Below are 22,498 nucleotides of genomic sequence, written 5' to 3'. Positions count from 1 at the left end.
TCACATATAATGTACTCACCCACTTGTCATCCAAGATGTTCATGTCTTTCTTTCTTCAGTTGTAAAGAAATTGTTGTTTGAGGAAAACATTTCAGGATTTTTCAGGATATGGTTTCCTGATTGCAGTATCTTACTCTGCCTGGACTGTTTTTTTCTGGTTCATGACAGTTAGGGTATGTCGAAAAACTTCCATCTCATGTTCTCCCTCAACTTCAAAATCGTCCTATATCATTGTTTTACCTTTTTTGTTAAGGGTGTTTGATCTTCTTTGCATGTTCACTTTGCAAAGACTGTGTCGGTGCTTCTGCAGTGATGTAGGATGATTATGAAATGACTTTTGAAGTTGAGGGAGAAAATACGATTGGAGTTTTTCGACATACCCTAACTGAGTTCAGGGAGAGCAAGACAAGACGAGCGTTAGAGATTAAAAAGTATTTAAATTGTATTTTTTTAATGAAAATAAACGATCGTTTTGCTAGATACGACCCTTCTTCCTTGGCTGGGATTGTTTACAAATGCATTTGGGAACGTTTGAAGTCGCATTTAAACTGCATTTTGGAAGTTCAGAATCGGGGCACCATATCATATCAGTGAAATATTTCTTTACGACTGAAGAAAAAAAGACAAGAACATCTTGTCTTGGATGACAAGGGGGTGAGTAAATTATATGTGAATCTTTGTTTTGGAAGTGGACTTCTCCTTTAAATGCATGTATTGCATTATTAGTTGTATATACATATGTATATACTTAAGAATATATAGATTTTCGCTGTTAAATTAATAATGCCATTAGTTTGGATGTTATGGAAGCCCTTTTCCGTCAATGAATAAAAAATAAAAAAGGTAATTGCGAAGTCAGAATTGTGAGATATAAACTTGCAGTTGCGAGTTATAAAGTCCAGTTCTGAGGAGAAAAAAAGTGTTTATATCACACAATTCTGACTTCACTCACAATTAGTGTTTATGTCATGTAATTGTTACTTCATTTCTAAGAATTGCAAGTTTATATCATGCAATTCTTACTTTATAACTCAAAATTGTGAGTATATATCTTACAATTCTGAGAAAAAAAGTCAGAATTGCGAGTTTGTATCACGCACTTCTTAGAACAAAGTCAGAATTGTGAGATAACAGGTCACAATAACCTTTTTTTTTTTTAGTTTTTAGTTCAGTGGCGGACACGGGCTTCCATAGGATAATGCAATTAACTAGTTCACCAAATATACTTTTGTATTTCTTAGTTTTCTTATTATTTCTAGTACAAATTAGGATCTGTCCTGTAGCTGTTTTGGCAAAACTTTAAAATTAATGAATTATGATCTGTTATACTTAAAATAAAATCTGTAATTAATTCAGGGATGCTTAATAAAACAACTTTTGTGATTGACTAGTTTATCTAGAGGTTAGACTAGTTAAATCTAGTTAAATCTAGTTTGCATCATTATATTCATTTAATATATATATATATACATATATATATATATATATATATATATATAGATATTGCATCATTAACTTAACTGTTAAAACCCATATATATATATATATATATATATATATATAGTACTATACAATTAATTTATTACAAATAATAACAGACATCATTCAAATTTCGTTTTGAGACAATTTTGGCCTTACGTGTGTGTGTTTTACAAACATTCCAAAATTTTAATTTGACTTCCACTGATAGAATGATCAGGTTTCAAAATGCATCCAACAGCGATGACATCATAATATTTGTCTACTGGATTGGTCTTCTTTTCTTGCATATATTTAACCATTTGCAGCTACCTTTAAACTTACCTAAAACTTCTCCAAACTTTCTTGCGAACGTGCAAATGTAGTTGTGTTTTTGATGTCTCTGCTCCTCTGCTTTATCCCCTCGGCTCTGGTAATGAAGCTGAGGCTATGTGACAGAATTCAGCAATTACATCGGGCATAGTGTGGCTTTAGACATAGCACAGCGTCGCTAATGGAGAACGCTCTGCTGGAACACGGTTCGCTCTGCGAGGAAGCAGACGCGCAGCCAACAGGAGGCTGGGGGGCTTCTGAGGGGCTACGTGGTCTCTAATGCGATCGGACTGTAACGGACAATCTATTTACAGGGTGCTCTAGGGAACTAATAAACAAATGTTGAGTAATTTCAGCCAGCAGTAATTACCCTTGCAGCTGACAAGGAGAGTGTGATAGTTTCTCCTTCACCCTGCACCCTGAGCAGGAGGCTGAGGTCCCAGGCAGTGAAACATACACATGGATCTGAGCCAAAAGCCAGTCCTGCAAGATCACTTGACTTACCACAGCCGCGAACAGGGACCAAGCAGAGCCCGAGATATGGGCGCTCTCTTTGTGCTGAGAAGGTGCATTGTGAGTGAACAGCACAGCAGTATTAGCTTGATTTCTTGGAAGTATTAATGAATCAAGTGGGCTGTTTCTGGCTTTTCCTAAATAACTATTAGTGCTGGACGACATGAGAGTACATACTAATATATATGTGTGTGTGCTATGTGAAAATATATGTCCCATATATATCCCAATTAAACAGTGTGAAAAACATAAAGTATATAACATGATATAATAAAGATGGCAAATTTCCAGATATAAACAATTGGCTATTTATATTGCGGCTAATTTTTACAATATTTTGCCTAGTGTTTCAGTTACCACCTTTCTTTAAACACAATATGAGATTTAATATTATTATTATTTTGTTCTAAACATTTGTAAACATGTTAAAAAAAAAAAAAAAAAAAAAAAAAAAAGCTCACAAAACATATTTGATTTTTTTTCTTTTTAAATCTCTTAGTATGATATAATTATTACAAGACATTTCCAGAATTAGTTAAATTAATGACAAAAATTTTATATTTTGCCTAGTGTTTTAATTAGCATCTTTTTTTAAACCCAATATGAGATATATTATTATTATTATTTATTTAGAAATTCTTATTTGTTTATTATTTATTTAAATTTTAAATTAATTAATTAATTAAAATTATTTTTTTCTCACAATAAATATTGTTCTGAATTATTGCTATAAATGTTAAAAAAAAGATTTACGAATGAAAAGTTGCTCACAAAACATACTTGCATTTTTTTTTCTTTTTAAATCTCTTAGTGTATCTACAGTATAATATTTTAGTTTTCAGTTACCTTTTTTCAGTTTCAGTTATCTTTTTTTAAACCCAATATGAGATTTTTTAAATTTCTTTAAAAATTATTTATTATTCTTCATTTAAAATTTAAGTAAAATATTTTTTTTTGCAATAAATATTGTTCTAAAAAAGCTTTAGAACACAAACTATAGAAACATTTGTAAAAAAAATTACGAGTAAAAAGTTGCTCACAAAACATACTTTTTTTTTTTTTTTTGCATGATAGTATTATTACAACACATTTCCAGAATTAGTCAAATTAATAACAAATTATCAAAATATTATCAACAGTATTTATATTTATATAGTGTTTATTTATATATATATATTATAGTAGTGTTTCGGTTACCATTGTTTTTTTTAAATCCAATATGAGAATTTTTTATTCTTATTTCTTATTATTTATTTTACATTTAAATGAAATAAATTTTTTCCACAATAAATATTGTTCTAAAGACGCTTTAGAACACAAACTATATAAACATTTGTAAAAATGTAAAAAAGGATTTACAAGTGAAAAGTTGCTCACAAAACATACTTGGATTTTATTTTTAGTATGATATCATTATTACAACCTATTTCCAGAATTAGTCAAATTAATTACAGATTATCAAAATATTATCTATAGTATTTTAGTTTTAGTATTATAGTTTTTTATTTTTATTTATTTTTTTTTTTACAAAGTATTAGAGTTAGAATTATTATTTATCAGTAAAAAAAAATCTCAATTTTTTCCACAATAAACACAGAAGCCTATATAAAAATGGAAAAAAAATTGGTCACAAAAAGTTGCTCACAGTAAGTTGCTCTTACTGTTTACATATGTTTATGGATGCAAAATTACTATTATCAAACAGGTTTCCGAGACACTCCCCCATCTGCAGTTGGTTGGCTGGTTAAACTGGTAGTCCCTCCCCCAAAACCACGCCATTGGTTGAGACGATGTCGCTGTGTTGTGGTGAACGGAATCATTTAAAACGGACGGTTTGAACTCTCAGAAATGAACCAAACAAACCAATTCTAGGTGTTTAATCGCTCCCATATTTGCGAGTCGCAGGACGTTAAATTGTGAAATTAGTTTTAATGATGCAGCCTTTAGGAAATTTAATGACTGAATAAAAAGCGCATTAAAATCAGAAAAATGAACACATTCAATATAGCCTAGCCCTAATGAGCATTAACAGAAATTATGTATAGCATGATTAATTCCAGCCTGACTCTTTGCAAAGACATTGGCGTTCACCTCTGTCTGCTGTGGAGGTGTTCGGCGGGCCAGCGGCGTCTTCATCCCCACAGCTCACATCTTGATCCTGGCCGCCATTCGCTCGGGCTGCCAAATAGATTTTTATGCAAATTCCTCTCTATCGATTGCAGCGCCTCTCATTGACAGACTGGGGGTTTGTGGAAAGCAGCAGTAATTAGATTATGTGATAATGATTACAGCGTAAACATTGGTGGATAAAACCGGTTACATGTATCTGTGGGGCAATCTGGCACAAACAATAAAGCATCTGAAATCCATGAAAATGTTTTTCCGCACTTCTCTCTCTCGCTCGCTCGTTTTTCCCCCGACTCTTTTTTTTTTTCTCTCCTTCGCTCTCCCTGTACTGAATAATAAGTGCTGGATGGCGTGACAGGCCAATATGATCCGCTGACAGACGGGCAGAGGGGTCCGCGAACGCCTCCCTCTCTCAGACAGGCAGATGTCGTGCGTCCCCGTGCGGAGCGAGCCGGGGGAGAGCGGGCGGCTGCTCAAATGAGGAGGTGGGAACTTGAGCGCTCCTCGGGGGGTTGAGTGGTCATTTGATGTCCGGCACAAGGGCAGCGTGTGATGGAGAAAGAGCCGGGCGTGGAGAAAGGCAGATCTCGCAGTCTGCTCTAAAACTGGGCAGGCAGGAGGGCGAGATGGACGGGGGGGCAGAGAGCAAAACACATGCACACTTCATTGCATGTTTGGGGTCCTTTTATTTATTTATTTATTTATTTATTTACTTTTAGTCTTTTTTTTCTGACAGAAATGCACATGAGTGAATTCACTCTTTCAGACTGTTTAATGCTAAAGACCCCCTGTGAGAAACCCCCTCCATAAAATATAAAAACAAAACAAAAAAAGACTAAATAAATAAATAAAAATAATAATAAATAAATAAATAAAAATGATAGTTTGTCATTTTAAAAGGGTCCTATTATGCTCTTTTACAAAGTCTTGATTTTGTTTTGGGGGTGTACTAGAACATGCTCTCATGCTTGTGGTTCGAAAAACACTTTATTTTTCACGTAGTTTACATTATTACAATACCTTTCTCCCAGCCTGACACAAATGGCTCGATTAGTTCCGGGTTTGATGAAGGCCCGCCTTCCGAAAAATGAAAAATGTTGTGATTGGTTAGCTGTCCCACTGCGTTGCGATTGGCAAACAGCTTAGACGGTGTCAGTACTGCCACGCCCCTTGTCAAAGAAGCAAGTTCCATGTCCTAACTGTTAGCGCAAGCTAGATTAAAGTGATTCTTACATTTTAAATATAAATATTTTTCTTACAAAAATGCATCGATTTGCTACAGGAGCCCTTTATTAACCCCCTGGAGCTGTGTGAGGCACTTTTTATTATGGATGGATGCACTTTATTGGACTTGTTTTGGACTGATGAAGAGAAACACCCTTCTATGCGTTCTAAAGCTTGGGAGTGCCAGGAAAATTTTTAATGTAACTCCAATTGCATTTGTCTGAAAGAAGGAAGTTATATACACCTAGGATGCATGGAGGGTGTGTACATAATACGCTACAGTAGTGTTGGGTCCTATAATCAGCCTGCGAGATCGCCAATATGTGATATTACCGTGCTAATTTATTTAATTATTTACATACTTAGTTTCATTGCCCGAAACCAGCTGCAGCATAAGACTAAAAGCAGCCTAACATTATCAAAGAACATCATCACTGTTTAGTCTAGCCTGTTTTAGTGCAAGTTTATGCGTTTTAAAAAACACTCGCGTTAAGTGAAGCTATCTACATTGTATGATGAATAAATCTCTTACCACACATTGCACACGTTTGCAGCATGTTAAGGCTCCGACGCAGCAACCGGAGATGATCGCGGCTACTCTAGTCAATGCTTATGTTTATACCAGCTGCACTGCAGCTTGTTGAAGCTAAGCTGCTCTCCGTGCTGCATTGCTAAAGTTAGGCTAATCCCCTACCTCGTCCCTAGCCACCCCCCAACCATTTGCGGGATTTATTTGAATGATTTTCTAATGGACTGCATTGTGACATCATAATATCTGGAAAACAAACACTGTAGTCCAAAGGAGCCATTCACTGTAGTTCTCGAAATATCTCCCTTTGGAGTGGACTTTGAGATTTGTAACTTTGTAGATCTTTTCAAACATGCACACCACACACTGGCTAAAATTCAAACAGTGAAAAAGCATAATTGCACCCCTTTAAAGAGCCAGTTCAGGTGTCTGGATTTGAATACACGTACCATTCACATCCATTCTAAAGGCCTTTTCGCACCAAAGATGATAACTGTATGAATAACTAACTATATATTGTTTTAATAATCTTTCTAATTCTGTGTGAATATGGAAGTCCACACCATTGATAGAATCACTTTTAGAATGATTTTTTCCGTAGCCAATGAATGGTAAAAACATTAAGAGCCAACTAGAATCCACCTGACTTTAAAGAGATTGATTTAAAGATGTAATTTGGTTCAAAAACATTTTTTAATGCTGGTTGAAAGTCTCTTCACATCCTGATAGTAATCACTATGTTAAGTGGTCTAAATGTAATTATATGTATTAGGGCTGTCAGTTTAATGCGTTAACTAATTAGTTAAGAAAAATAACATGATTAAAATATTTTACATCACGTATCACACAATATCACACTGGCAGCAAGAGCAGTATGACAAAAGTGCCGATTTTGTCCCGATCTATCATGAGCTTAAATGTGATTTTATACAACAGTTCGGTAAATAAGAAGTTGATATTGTGTTATATTTTAAACACAATATTATGTGTTTTTGCTCAATGTTATGGAGAACCTATGTGACCCTGGACCATAAAACCAGTCATAAGGGTCAATTTTTTTTAATTATTTGAAATAAATAAGCTTTTCATTGATGCATGGTTTGTTAGGATAGGACAATATTTGGCCAAGATACAACTATTTTAAAATCTGGAATCTTGAGGGTGCAAAAAAAATTAAATATTGAAAAAATAAAAAAAGTTGTCTAAATGAAGTTCTTAGCAATGGATATTACTAATCAAAACTTAAGTTTTCATATAATTACGGTAGGAAATTTACAAAATATCCTCATGGAACATGATCTTTACTGAATTTTCTAATGATTTTTGGGAGAAAAGAAAAAACAATCATTTTGACCCATGCAATGTATTTTTGGCTATTGATACCTGTGCGACTTAAGACTGTTTTTGTGATCCAGGGTCACATATTACCTTTAAGTAGCAGCATTGTTAGAATTGTTGAATTGTAGAATAGCAGAATTGTTTTGTGTCTCCGAGCAATACAGCGGTGTTTAGTTTCTAAACAAATTTTTTGAACGTTTTGAACAATTCGTATGAATCAGTGATTCAAAAGCCCATTCATAAAAAGAGCTGTTTACTTAATTCCTGAATGAATCAGCCATTTGAGCAAATTGAATGAGTGAATGACTCATAAAGACATTTACCGCCACCTGCTGGCAGATTTAGTTTCTTATTTAGAGTATCATATCATTACAGGAACATTCAAAAGCAACATTCTCAAAATGAAATGAAAATGTTCACTTAATGTTCATATAACCAAGAAAAAGCATTTTTAAAACATTTAAAAACTCGACATTCAGAAATAACATTTTTATAATATAATGGTAATGTTAGCAGTTAAATGTTATATGTATATATATATATACATTTTTATATATACATTTTTGAATGTTCAGAGAACATTCAAAAGTAACATTCCCATAATGTTTGCTAAAAGATCCCTTAATGTTCATATAACCAAGAAAAAATGTTTTTAAATTATTTTAAAAAAAAAAAACATTCGAAGAACATTCAGAAATAATGTTTTCACAACTTAATGGTAACGAATGCTATTTATACATTGTTCATGGAACATTTTGAAACATTTTAGTTGGACGTTTGTCTAACATTATTTTTTAAATGTTACTACTTGTTTTAGAATGTTCAAAGAACATTCAGAAGTAACATTCCCATAATGTTTGCTAAATGATAAAAAGGAATGTTCACAGAAAAAAAAATGTAACATTCGCAGAACCAACAAAACATTTAAGTGTGGCATAAAACATTTCATGTTCTTTCGAATGTATTTTGTAAGCTGGATAGTTATTGTTATTGTTATCTGTATAGTTATCATTCTTGGTGCTTTTTCACCAATCAATAGATGTTATGCTTCACTTATAAACTTTTCTCTAATATAAAGTGAAAAGTTGACACTGCGGCCTTTGCATGCATGTTTCACCAGCTCTGTGATGTATCATATGGTAACTCCAGTAACTCCTTTGTGTTTGTGTTGAGCAGGAGGTAACAGAAACTTAGTGTGAATGTCCGTTCAAATGTTGCTGCTAAATGCCACCATTAAGCTTTCTTCCATGACGGCCGGGAAGCGGGGCGAATAGGCCGCCATTGAGCTCTCCGGGTGACGTCGTGGTCTTTGATTTCCTGCGAGGGCTCAGATGAGCGGAAGGCCAGCCTGGAGAAAAAAGATCGTCACCGCACGGCTCTGAGTCTGTAATTAATGGCCAGCGATCGGAGGTGCGGTCCTCCGGTACCCGGTATGAAAAGCCGCTCGTCTCCCGAGCGGCCCAGCCCACGGTCAGCAGACGTTAGGCTACATTAACTGCCCGCGCCGTTGCTATTTCAGAGAAAGAGGGCAGGGGAAGAGTAGGAGACTCATGAAGGTGCTTGATCCCTCGGAGCTTAGGTGCATGAGACGGGAGCTGTGTACCTTTCATCTTAGCAGAGATTTGGAGAGGGTTCACACCACAGAGGCTCCTTAATTCTCACTAATTCATTTGCGCTCCAGATTCGCTTGGCGGCGGATAACCTGAGAATGATAATGAAGACGAGGGAGTTTGGGAAGAGTCCCCTGCCTTTGAATGTGCCTGGAATGGATCGAGGGAATCTTTCTCTTTGAATCTTTGCAAGGAGAAACGAATCTTATTAGTATCTGTCATAAGATGTCCTGAAGACAGAGTACGAGAGGTTTTAAAGGTGTAGTTCACCTAAAAATGAAAAATATGACATTAAATTTACTTACCTTTAGGTCCTTCTGCAACTGTATGCTGTTTTCCCCCCTTTTTGTTTTATGTTGTTTTCCCCCCCACTAAATCTGAAATGGCCGATCATTCATATCATCAACATATACTGGCATATTGCCCAAAAATCTGCTCAATGTTCAAGCATTAAAGGGATAGTTCACTCAAAAATGAAAATAACCCCATGATGTACCCTCAAGCTATCCTAGGTGTATATGACTTTCTTCTTTCAGATGAATACAATCGGAATTATATAAAAAAAATGTCCTGGCTCTTCCAAGCTTTATAATGGCATTGAATAGGTGTTGAGATTTTGAGGTTCAATAAAGTGCATCCAACCATCATAAAAAGTGTTCCACATGGCTCCGCAGGGCTAATAAAGGTCTTCTGAGGTGAACTGATGTGTTTTTATAAAAAAAAATATCCATATTTAAAACCTTGTCAACCGTCAATCTGCTAACTGTCGTATACGCGTTCACAAGTGTTTTGTTTTGCTCTTTCCTTTGTTAGCGGATGCTAGAGATTATGGTTTATAAAGTTTAAATATATTTTTCTTTCAAAACGCATTGATTCACTTCAGAAGGCCTTTATTAACCCTCTGTGGAGTTCTTTTTATGATAAATGGATGCACTATATTGGACTTCAAAATCTCAACAGCTGTTCACTGCCATTATAAAGCTTGGAAGAGCCAGGACATATGTATATTAAGTCTTGTACACATGGCTTGAGAGTGAGTAAATCATGGGGTAATTTGAATTTTTGGATGAACTCTTTAACTTTAGCTATTGACTTCCATAGAATTTTGTCCATACTCTGGAAGTAAATGGCTCTAGTCTCAACATTAACCATAGCAAGTTTGGAGTTTAAAGTAACTCAAATTCTCTAGGGCCACCACTTGTCCAAACTTTTACTCATGTTTATGCTAATAACTTTTGAACCGTATGGTCTAGAAAATAAATTATTGTTTTCCTCTGAATTCTTGGCTCATGCCGAGTCGAATTAAGTTAAAAATCACCATTTAAAAATCATAAGGTTTGATTTTTAATAGTTCGGAAAACCTACTTTTTCAGTCTAGACGATTTGTCTGATTTTCACCAAAACTGGCTCAGATCATCTTCAGACCATGCTGACAAAAAGTTATGGAATTCAAGTTGATTAGTCAAACCGTTCTCAAATAACACACAAAAAAAAATCTACGAAGAACACATCCAAAAATGGATGTGAGGCTATATCTCTGCTACGGTTTGGCGTATTGAGACCGAACTTGGTGTGTGTTATAACAAGTATGGCCTGAGGCAACCTGCACAGTTTCAGAGCAGCGCCACCTACTGGTCAGGAGATATAAAAAATGGCTATTTTTGTTAATAACTTCTGAATACTTTGGCCAAAAGTCACAAAACTGGTCTCTTTAGATTCAGTGGAGCATGCAGAGTCGAACCATACCATATAATTTTTTCCATGTCAGCCATTTTGGGTGCTGGCCATTTTGAATTTTGTCATAAAATGCTATATTTTACGAACGCATTGCTGTATCATTACGAAACTCGCTATGTATCTTCAGCATCATGCCCTGATGGTATTTAAAAAGCTTTGTGGCTGCGCCACCTTGTGGTTCAAAGTTAGAATTAAATATAAATATTAAATAAAGTTATATATTCTTTGGTCCATGCTGAGAACATAGTTACCAATTTTACCATAGTCAACCGAACTTCCTGTCCGCCATATTGATTTATGTTGAAAACCTTTTTCAAACTCCTCCTAGACTGTTGGTCCGATTTTCACCAAATTTGGCTCAAATCATCTTCAGACTGTGCTGACAAAAAGTTACGGATTTCATGTTGATAGATGAAACCGTATTCGTACGCAACAAATGTCCGTCATGATGCCAAAATGACTCTGAGGCTGTATCTCTGCAAAGATTTGACATATTGACACCAAACGTTATTGTGCCATTGTCACCTCACACTGACCACACCACATCAATTTCGTAACAGCAGTTACTGTATCTTGCCTTCTTTGTGCTTGGCCCCTTAATTGCTGCATGCAGCTATATTTTCTTTTGTGTTCAACAGAATAAAGAAACTTATGTTTGGATCAACATGATGCTGATTAATTAATGACAAAATTTTCACTTTTGTGTAAACTGTCCCTTTAAGGCAAGACATTACAGGCAAAAAAACATTTTATTTTAATAGTTGTAAATTTTAAGATTTTGGTCAATTTTACTTTTGTATGTTGTTGTCTTTCAGATTAGTGCAAAGAAAGCATACAAAATATACACTGAAGTGCTTATTTGATTGTATTTTATATATTTGCATTTATAGATTTCAATTACAATACATATAATTTACAATACATTTCTCAAAATGAGAAACTACAGTATCACTTGCATCAAACTTTACAGTTTTATCTATATTCCTAAGGTTTACAAATGGGTTTGTTAATCATTTGCCCAATTTATATAGCTATATACTGGCTGTTGACAGTATTTTTTTAAGCTTTTGTGTTGTAAAGCTTATGATAAAAATAGAAATCCAAAATCTCCTCTTTAAAAACCTTTAACTCTAATATGTCAGCAAAATTAAATGAGAAATTTGAATTTGACTTTATCCAATGTTTAGATTTCTGTCTGCAAATTAGAGCGTATATAATTAGATGATGCGAAATTTGCATAAACATAACATTTCAGAAAACTACATATCAGAAGTAAAATTTTAGTTTGATAGACTGATAATCTTGCTGAAGCGCTGAAATCTAGTTTGCATTCATGTTCACATTTCAAAATGGTGCATGACAACAGATTTAACATATTTAATAGGTTCCTGTATGACTTTGCACAAGAAAAGACTCATTGTGTTGCACAATCTACTTTTATCATTTTTCTCTGTCATTTTAGGAGCTTGACCGATGTAAACTGTCACTGTGTGGAAAATAAACGTGAAGATTCTTTAAAAAATCTCCCTTTGTGTCCTATAGAAGAAAAAAAAATCAGCATACGGGGTGAGTAAATTCAGACAGAATTTCCATTTTTGGTTGAACTATTCCTTTAAACGTTCATGCGTTTGCATGTTCAGGTTTTTTCAGGCCTCCCATGTGAATTTAAAGCGGTGGGTGAGCTTGCGCGCTAGCAGCTGTGGTCAAGCAATTACGTGCGCTGATGTTGAGGCATGGAAAGCGATCCGTTCAAATGCTGATCACCATTTCACAATCAGATTCTGCAATGAATATTTATCACTCTGGAGCTGTAGGAATTCTCAATCAATAGATTTTACCCACTAGCAGAAAGATCTTCTCTCTCTGCTAACACCAACCTACACAAAAGTGGTACATTATCATCGGAGATGAGCAGCACCATATTTACATTTATGGATTGAAATGCCGCATTTTTTTTTTCCCAAGCACACAGGAGTGAGTTGGTTTATTCCTAACGTGCTCAGTTGTGAACAGGATATACAGTGGAAACAATGTTTTTATTATGTTTTTTACAGTGTCTTTAAGTTCACAACAGGCCATGAAAGTGCTCTCAAAACCCCTGAACTCATGGACCTGTATATCACTGAAATCTGACCTAAGATTTAAGGAGAAACTTTGTAAAAATGTCAAGGAAGCAACTGCCATAAATCGACAACAGCAGCACATTTAACATGCAATTGAAATGTCTAGCGCTAACATTTTTGCCAGTGACCTTTGTTCTTTGCAGATGTGGCTAGAAGTTGGTTTCTTCCTTTTTTTCAGCTAGACTTTTTGCATTTGTCAATGCTTTTAATGCAAAAGCGTGTATTTTCTGGCCCTGCAGCATTACCCAAAGCAAAGCATCTCTAAATTGCAAAAATAATGACCTGCAATTGGTCAGATCAGCTTAATAGTAAGAGGAATTCCTGCTATTATAAGACATGACTAAGGCTCTATGTTAGAAATAGCACACTACACATACTATTTATGCAGTATTTATGCTGTGCACAGGATGCAAATTATCTATATTCATAATTGTACTAGTGTTTTTATAAAGTAGTATTTTCTGCCAGGGAATAAAAAACAAAACAAGTAATTGCAACTTTTTGTCAAAATTCTGACTTTTTTGTCATGACTCTGAATTTATATCTAAGAATTATTTTTTTTTCTCTCAAAATTGTGAGATATAAACTCAGAATTCTAAGAAGAAAAGTTGCCATTAGCTGTTTCATACCTTATATAATATACCTTGTGTAGTTTTTTTTTTTTTTAGAATTGTGAGATATAAACTCAGAACTGCAAGAAAATTGTAAGATAAAAAGTCACCATTCGCTGTTTTTTCAGACTTTTTTTCCCTCACAATTCTTCTCACTATCTTGCAATTCTTATTTTTTTTTATTCCTCTGATTTGTGACAAACTCACAATTGCAAGAAAAAAGTTGGAACACAGAATTGTGATATGTGAACTTAGAATTGTAATATAAAAGTCTGAATTTTGTTTATATATCATAATTTAGATGATATATCATAATTTTTTTTCTCACAATTTTGAGTTGTCTTGCAATTTTTCTTTTTTTTTTCTAAGAATTGCAAGATATAAACTTACAGTTCTGAGAACAAAAGTCTGATTTGTCACATATAAACATACAATTGCAAGAAAAAAGTTGAACAAAATGAATTGAGAGATGCAAACTCAGAATTGTGAGATGTAAACTTGGAATAGTAAGAAAAAAGTCTGAATTTTGTGTTTACATATTATAATTTAGACTTTTTTTTTCTCGCAATTCTGAATTATCTTGCAATTCTTAATTTTTTCCCTCTGATTTGTGACATAAACTCACAATTGCAAGAAAAAAGTTGGAACAAAAAACTGAACTGAGAAATGCAAACTCAGAATTGTGATGTAAACGAATGGAATTGTAAGATAAAAAGTCAGAATTTTGTGTTTATATATCATAATTTAGAATTTTTTTTTACAAATCTTGCAATTTTTTTTTCTCAGAATTGCAAGATATAAACCTAGAATTGCAAGATATAAATGTGCAGTTCTAAAAACAAAAAAGTCTGATTTGTGAAGTTGGTATTCCATTCCAAACAGTCACAGACTGTACATACAGTATGATTAACCAAAGACTTTTCCGTTTTTAGTTTTATTGTTGCAAGCTCTTATCAACCTTATTTTTGTTATAATACTTGATTTTTTTCCATGCAACGTAAGTAGAGGTCAAAGTATAAATTTATTTCAGAAGCTCATCCAATAAAATAAGTACCGGATCCAATTCCAGCTGTACAAATTAAGCCCTGCATCCTCCTAAATGAGCTCAAGGAGTCAGAAGCTGGTGCATTTAGCTCTCTAGGCACTCACAGTGAGATGCTGGTTATGATATGATGTTGAGTTATACACTTTAAACTAATTCCCTCAAGCGCTCGCTGTTCGTCCGCCAGTTTGGCAACGCTGGGCCGCAGAACTAAGACAGATCAATGAGGCGTAATGACTCTCCAATCTCCGTCAATACTCAATTAATGAAAAGGATGGAGAAAATATCAACACGCTGCCAGCCAGCACCGCTCCAAAACTGTGAGTAATGATTACTCAGGAAGCATTTTACAGCCTGAGAGAATCCCAGCAGAGCTCTGGACATCGGGCTCCTGGGAGGTTTGACCATAAACAGGGAGATTCGGCGCAGATTTACGGGTTGGGGAGTTCTGAGAGCAGAGGCGTTGAAAAGCTTCACTCTCTCAAATAGAAGCGAGTCTAATTTGTAGCTCTGCCGGGAGACTTTTAAAAGAAAAGTTTTCTCCCTTTACAGAAATAAATGTAACTGGGCTGCATGAGGGTCAAATCATGATGAGTCTTTTTGGGCGTATGAAGCAAAACATGACAATTAGATAATGTTTGAGGCAGTACAAAACATTAGTATTTCTTCATTACAAAAATAAAAACTGTAATTGTGTATCTTTAACAATAACCGTCAATAATAATACTGACACAAAACCAGCGTAATAATAATTTGCCCTGCAGTAAATGAGTCAGATGTGATTCAGCTGCTCTGGTGGATTCAATTTAGTGATTGATTCAAACCAGTAACCAGTGTTTTTTTTTTTTTTTTTTTTTTTTTTTTTTTTTAATTGAAACTATTTATTCATTTGACAATCAGTCTGCATTTGTAAAAATAACTGGCTCATGCAACATTCAGAAATCAGCTGACCCAATCGCCTAATGTTTATGATTCAGTAAAAAGAATCAGCTCATACGTGTCATTCATTCAGGAATAAGCCTATAAAGAACTGGCTCATATGAGTCATTTGTTTGGGAATTAGCATACAATGGCCATGCTAATGTTTTTGATTCACTGAAAAGAACCGGCTCATACGAGTCATTTGTTTAGGAATCAGCCTACACTGATTGTGCTAATGTTTTTGATTTAGGTAAAAGAATCGGCTCGTATGAGTCATTTGTTTGGGAATCAGCCTACACTGACTGCGCTAATGTATTTTAACCAGTAAAAAGAAACGACTCATATGAGTCATTTATTTAAAAACCAGCCGGCAGTGATTGTGCTAATGTTTTTGTTTTAGTAAACAGAACCAGCTCATATGAGTCATTTTGTTCGGGAGTCAGCCTACACTGATCACACTAATGCTGTTGATCCAGTATAAAGAACCAACACATACGAGTCATTCGTTTGGGAATTAGCCAAAACTGATCACACTAATGTTGATTCAGTAAAAAGAACTGGCTCATACAAGTCATTTATTCAGAAACCAGCCCGACAGTGATTGTGCTGTTGTTTTTGTTTCAGTAAAAAGAACTGGCTCATACGAATCATTCGTTTGGGAATCAGCCTAAACTGATCGCACTAATATTGATTCATTAAAAAGAACCAGCTCATATGAGTCATTTAGTAGAAAATAAGCCAACAGTGATTGTGCTAAACTTTTTGTTTTAGGAAATACAACCGGCTCATATAAGTCATTTTGTTCGGGAATCAACATACACTGATCACAGTAATATTTTTGATTTTGTAAAAAGAACTTGCTCATATAAGCCATTAATTCGGGAATCAGCCTGATTGCGCTTACGTTTTTGATTCAATAGCCTGTAAAGAACTGACTCATAAAAGTCATTTGGAGAATCAGCATACAATGATCACGCCAATGTTTTGAATTTTGTAAAAAGAACTGGCTCATATGAGTCACTTTGTTTGGGAATCAGCATACACTGATCATGCTAATATTTTTGATTTTGTAAAAAGAACTTGCTCATATAAGCCATTAATTCGGGAATCAGCCTGATTGCGCTTACGTTTTTGATTCAATAGCCTGTAAAGAACTGACTCATATAAGTCATTTGGAGAATCAGCATACAATGATCACGCCAATGTTTTGAATTTTGTAAAAAGAACTGGCTCATATGAGTCAATTTGTTTGGGAATCAGCATACACTGATCATGCTAATATTTTTGATTTTGTAAAAAGAACCGGCTCATACGAGTCATTCGTTCACGAATCAGCTGACACTGATCGCGCTAATGTTTTTGATTCACTGATCTACACTGACTACACTAAAGTTTTTGATTCAGTAGCCTGTAAAGAATCGACTCATATGAATCAATCATTTGAAAATCAGACAACAGATCTTTTCCCAAACAACAGACACTGATTGTGTTAATGTTTTTGATTCAGTAAAAACAACCGGCTCATATGAGTCATTTGTTCGGGAATCAGCCGACACTGATCACCCTAATGTTTCTGATTCAGTAACAAGAACTGTCTGATAGAAGTTTAAAAAAAAACAAAAAAACAAAAAAAAAACAACATACATTGATTGCGCCAATGTTTTTGCTTCAGTATAAAGGACTGGCTTATATGAGTCATTCGTTCGGGAATCAGCCTACACTGATTGTGCTAATGCTTATGATTCAACAAAAAGAACCGGCTCTTATGATTTATCGATTTCTGATTCGGGAATTAACCTACACTGATTGCGCCAATGTTTTTGTTTCAGTAAACAGAACCTACTCATATGAGTCATATTGTTCGGGAATCAGCCTACACTGATCGTGCTAATATTTTTGATTCAGCAAAAAGAACCAACACAATTGTTCTTGAATCGGACTTACTGGTTGTTTTGCGTTTTTGTGTTCTACCATTTAAGACAACGTACAAGGAGAACGTTTCTTGTTATTATTTCGCACTGCACAGTGATTTTATTGTGTCTGAATTTTACCCATTGAATACAATTTCTGTGAACTCACATTCACTAAAGTAAAATAGCCTATTATTTATTTTTTCTGTGATGCTATAAAGACTGAAACGTATGGAAGCCCGTTTCCACCACTGAATAAAAAATTTAAAAAGTTACTGCAACTTTTTATCTCACAATTCTGACTTTTTTCTCAGAATTGCGTGACACAAACTCCCTCGTATCGCAGTTGCAAAATATACAATTGCGAGATACAAACTCTCACAATTCACAATTTTGACTTTATATCTCGCAAATGTGAGTTTATATCTCGCAAATGCAAGTTTATATCTCACAATTCTGATTTTATATCTCACAATTCAGACTTTATAACTTGCAATTGTGACTTTATATCTCACAACTCTGTGAGATAGAAAGTCGCAATAATTTTTTTTTACTCAGTGGCGGACACGGGCTTCCATAGAAATGTGCAAAAAACGACGTTGCTTCATATTAATTCTTATCAAAATGTACTAACTTGATCCTCTTCTGTGTCTATCGACTTTCCACTTTGGCTGACAGAACAAATCTACATTGCAACTTATATTTCTTGTTTGATACTGCATAGGCTATACATGGAAGTTGCATTAGTTCAAGTTCAGTGGTTAATCTAAAACTATTTTGAAAAGAACTATAATAGTGTGATTTTTAACACAGTATTTCAGCGTTAGCCTATAGATCTACTGTACTAGTTAAACAAACAAAGCCACCTTATAGACGTTTTAGCACAAAAATTGTTTGTGTGAACATCTTGGAAAGTGTTTATTTATTATAAGATGATTCTGTGAATGTCTTTATTGTCATATCTGATTTTCCCCCTGGTATTTTATGTTGATTGCTACAAAAGAGGCGGTGTTAAATGGCGGCCAGAAAATTTGTGACCCGAAGTGGCTCGCTCAGCGAAACAGCAGTATGAAAGCGAAAGCGTAGCAGGCCTGCTGTATGACTGTATAAACATAACAGGTTGTGAATGAATCAGAGGTCATCGCCTGTCTGCTGGTTAATACATAATTTATGTCTCAGCATTGCTTCATTACAGAGCATCAAAGAAATCAATGGCCCAGCGGGGTTGCTATCACAGAGTATACAAGAGCGTGCGCGTGTGCGCGCTCCCGTATAGAAATCTCCCCCGTATCCCCGTCGCACCTTGAGCTGTAAAACTGAGTGGCTCTGCCTGCGCACCGACGCTCTGACAGCGAGGAAAATAAATCCCCTCCTTTATTCGGCGCAGAATTCAGCGCACAAGTGGCTGTAATCAATAAACACACAGCCGAGCCGAGTGATTTACGCGGCCCCGTGTTTCACGCACAAAGAAAAGCTCAGTTCCCCCCACAGGCAGGCACCATAATGGAGGCCTTTCAATCTTAATGGACGGCTACGATTGTCATGCTTGTTGTAGCAGTATTCAAAAGCGCCATCCGATCAGCCTGCAGGACAGCGCGGAGCAGACAGATGATTAGGTACTGCAAACGAGCCTTATCGCCAGGGGAAATTGATGACTCAATCCAGGGGAAGATGGACGACTTCATTTGTGTCATATAAAGAGCTGTATCGCTCATAACGCAGTTATGATTGAGCTTTAAGGGAAGCGTTCATAATGACATTACATCCAGATATGCCTCTCCTCTTCATCTGGCATCCATCCATGCGTGTGTGTGTGTGTGTGTGAGAGGGCTGGTAGGAGGCAGAGATGAGAGAAAAGAGAGAGAGAAATGAGCGGGTAACGCGCAGAGGAGGCTTTTTCAACGCTTGGGAGACTTAATGGAGTTCTCAGCTGAAGTACCAACTTTGTCTCAGGTGTTTCTTACAATATAATCAAACTTTCACATGCAGTATCAGTGTAATGCCATATTTAATTTCTGACTGGAATAAAAGCAAGGTGTTTTCATCCACATTAAATTCAATATGGCGTCTAACGGTTTTCACAACAAAACCCACCCAAATGTTCTATGTCTATGTTCACGCAAATCATTCATGATGCAGTTTCACCTACAGCAGAAGTGAGTATAAGGTTTTTTTTTTTTTTTTTAACATCTTTGCAATTTTTTCTTAAAGGAGAAGTCCACTTCTAAAACAAAGATTCACATGTAATGTACTCACCCCATTGTCATCCAAGATGTTCATGCCTTTCTTTCTTCAGTCGTAAAGAAATTTGAGTCATAAAGAAAGTTTTTTTGAGGAAAACATTTCAGCATTTTTCCTTATATAATGGACTGATGCACCGATTTTGAACTTCCAAAATGCAGTTTAAATGTGCATTCAAGTGATCCCAACGTGGTTGTAAACGATCCCAGCCGAGGAAGAAGGGTCTTATCTAGCGAAACGATCAGTTATTTTCATTAAAAAAATACAATTTAAATACTTTTTATTCTCAAACGCTCGTCTTGTCTTGCTCTCGTTGAACTCTGTGTATTCTGGCTCAAGACAGTTAGGTTATGTCAAAAAACTCCAATCGTATTTACTTCAAAAATCATTTCAAAATCATCCTACATCGCTGCAGAAGTGCAGACCCAATCTTTGCAAAGTAAACATGCAAAGAAGATCAAACACCCTTAACAAAAAAGGTAAAACAGCAACATAGGACGATTTTGGGGGAGAAGAACATGAGATGGGAGTTTTTCGACACACCCTAACTGTCATGAACCGGAACAAAAACAGTTTAGGCAGAGTGAGACAAGACGAGTGTTTGACATAAAAAAGTATATGAATTGTATAATTTTTATGAAAATAACCGATTGTTACACTAGATAAGACCCTTCTTTCTTGGCTGGGATCATTTACAACTGCATTGGGATCTTTTGAAGCCGCATTTAAACTGCATTTTGGAAGTTCAAAAATCGGAGCACCATATCAGTCCATTATATGAAGAAAAACACTGAAATGTTTTCCTCAAAAAACATAATTTCTTTACGACTGAAGAAAGAAAGACATGAACATCTTGGATGACAAGGGGGTGAGTACACTCTATGTGAATCTTTGTTTTGAAAGAGGACTTCTCCTTTAAAATTGTGCTAGTTATCAAGTTTCCCGGCTAAATGCGGCTAAAGTAAACAGACTAGCTCGTCACCCCACAGAAGAGAGGGACGGGGTGAGCAGAGCATATTAGCATTTAAAGGAACTTGCAGTAGAATGGCTTGCTCTGGCCAGAGCTGATTTTGACAAGGTAAAAAGGGTGTTTTTTTTTTTACACTACCACTGAGAAATTTTAACCAAAGTATGTTACAGACTTCTCATTATACCCTAAAGAATCATATCAGCTTGTGGAAAATGGGCATCCGATGACCCCTTTAAGAGGTTTTCACAACAAAATCTGCCCAATGGTTACTCACTGTTGCCCAATTGTTTTGGAGGAGGTCCCCAGTAAAAATTGTATTCAGTGGGTAAAATGCTCCTTTTTTGGTGAGGTTCCCCTGGTAAAATTCACATTTCAGAAGCTGAATAGCATGTTAATGGGTCGCTTTGCATGAAAAACAGTGTTAAAGTAGTCCAATTCCAGACTTGGCAACACTGACTTTTAGTAATGTTAACAGTTACTTTCTCTGGTAATTAGTTCGTTTTATAATGATGTAACGCAGTTACTAACTCAGTTACTATTTATGAGAACTAACTAGTATCTAGAACTAATTACATTTTTAAAGTAACATGCCCAACACTGTGTGTCACTGCAGGTAATCACACTCGTCCAGTCCATCTCTCTCTCATAATGCTCTATACATAATGCTATACATAATGCTCATAATACAGTGAGCTTTTAATACAGTAAGATTTTAATGAAGCAACACAATGTTCCTTTGTTTCTAGTTCTAAAATGACGTTTTTGAATTATTAACAGAGGCTTGGGCTCAGCCGTTAAACTGTGAAACAGATTCAAATCTGTGGCGGAAGGAAGTAGTTCTGCACGAAAGAGGGATTTTAAAGGGGTCATCGGATGCCCATTTTCCACAAGTTGATATGATTCTTTAGGATCTTAATGAAAAGTCTATAATATACTTTGGTTAAAAATTCTTAATGGTAGTGTAAAACAACACCATTTTTACCTTGCCAAAATCAGCTCTGCAAAAATCATCTCATTGTGGTCGAGGCTGCTTTAAATGCAAATGAGCTCTGCTCGCCCTGCCCCTCTCTTCTCTCTGTGGAGTGACGAGCCTGTTTACTTTAGCCACGTTTAGCCGCTAAACTTGCTAACTAGCACGTTATTAGGAAAGGCGATTGCAAAGATTCATAAAAAAAAACCTTATACTCACTTCTGCTGTAAGTGAAGCTGGATCACGAATGATTCGCACGAACATAGACGGATATATGTAGACCGGGAGGCGAATTCCCTTCACAATCAAATGTATTCTACTGCATCTTCAGCAGCTCAGATGTCGGGAGTAAATGATGACGACTATGTTCATTATTACATCCAGCAACACAACACCTCAATCGCTCAATCGGAGATATTCTTGTTTAACTTACATCTCTGCTCCGGCATCGAAACAAAGAGGGCGGACTGTGACAGCTGATCTGAGGTGAAATGCTCATGTCAATCAACTATGGTGGGAGCGGCCTTCTATGGGTGTGACGCCACAATGACAGGCATCTAAGAATGGCTCGATTTGAAAAAAGGGATATTATTTTTACAGATTAATTAAAAACCACTGCATGGATTTTTATCATTATAGGGTAGATTTGTACATACACTGCCAACACACATTAATGTTCAAACAACATGAAAAAGTGAACCTAGCATCCGATGACCCCTTTAAAGATGCTCCGTTGTAGTTTCATATGTATTTACACACTCACAATCACAGCAGTACCAATATACAGCCATATCTCACATCTACTCCTGTGATACTGTATGTGTGTGTGTGCGTATATATA

This window comes from Labeo rohita, chromosome 9 (assembly GCF_022985175.1).
Source record: "Labeo rohita strain BAU-BD-2019 chromosome 9, IGBB_LRoh.1.0, whole genome shotgun sequence".
NCBI lineage: Eukaryota > Metazoa > Chordata > Actinopteri > Cypriniformes > Cyprinidae > Labeo > Labeo rohita.
Note: the sequence above shows the minus strand (reverse complement) of the source record.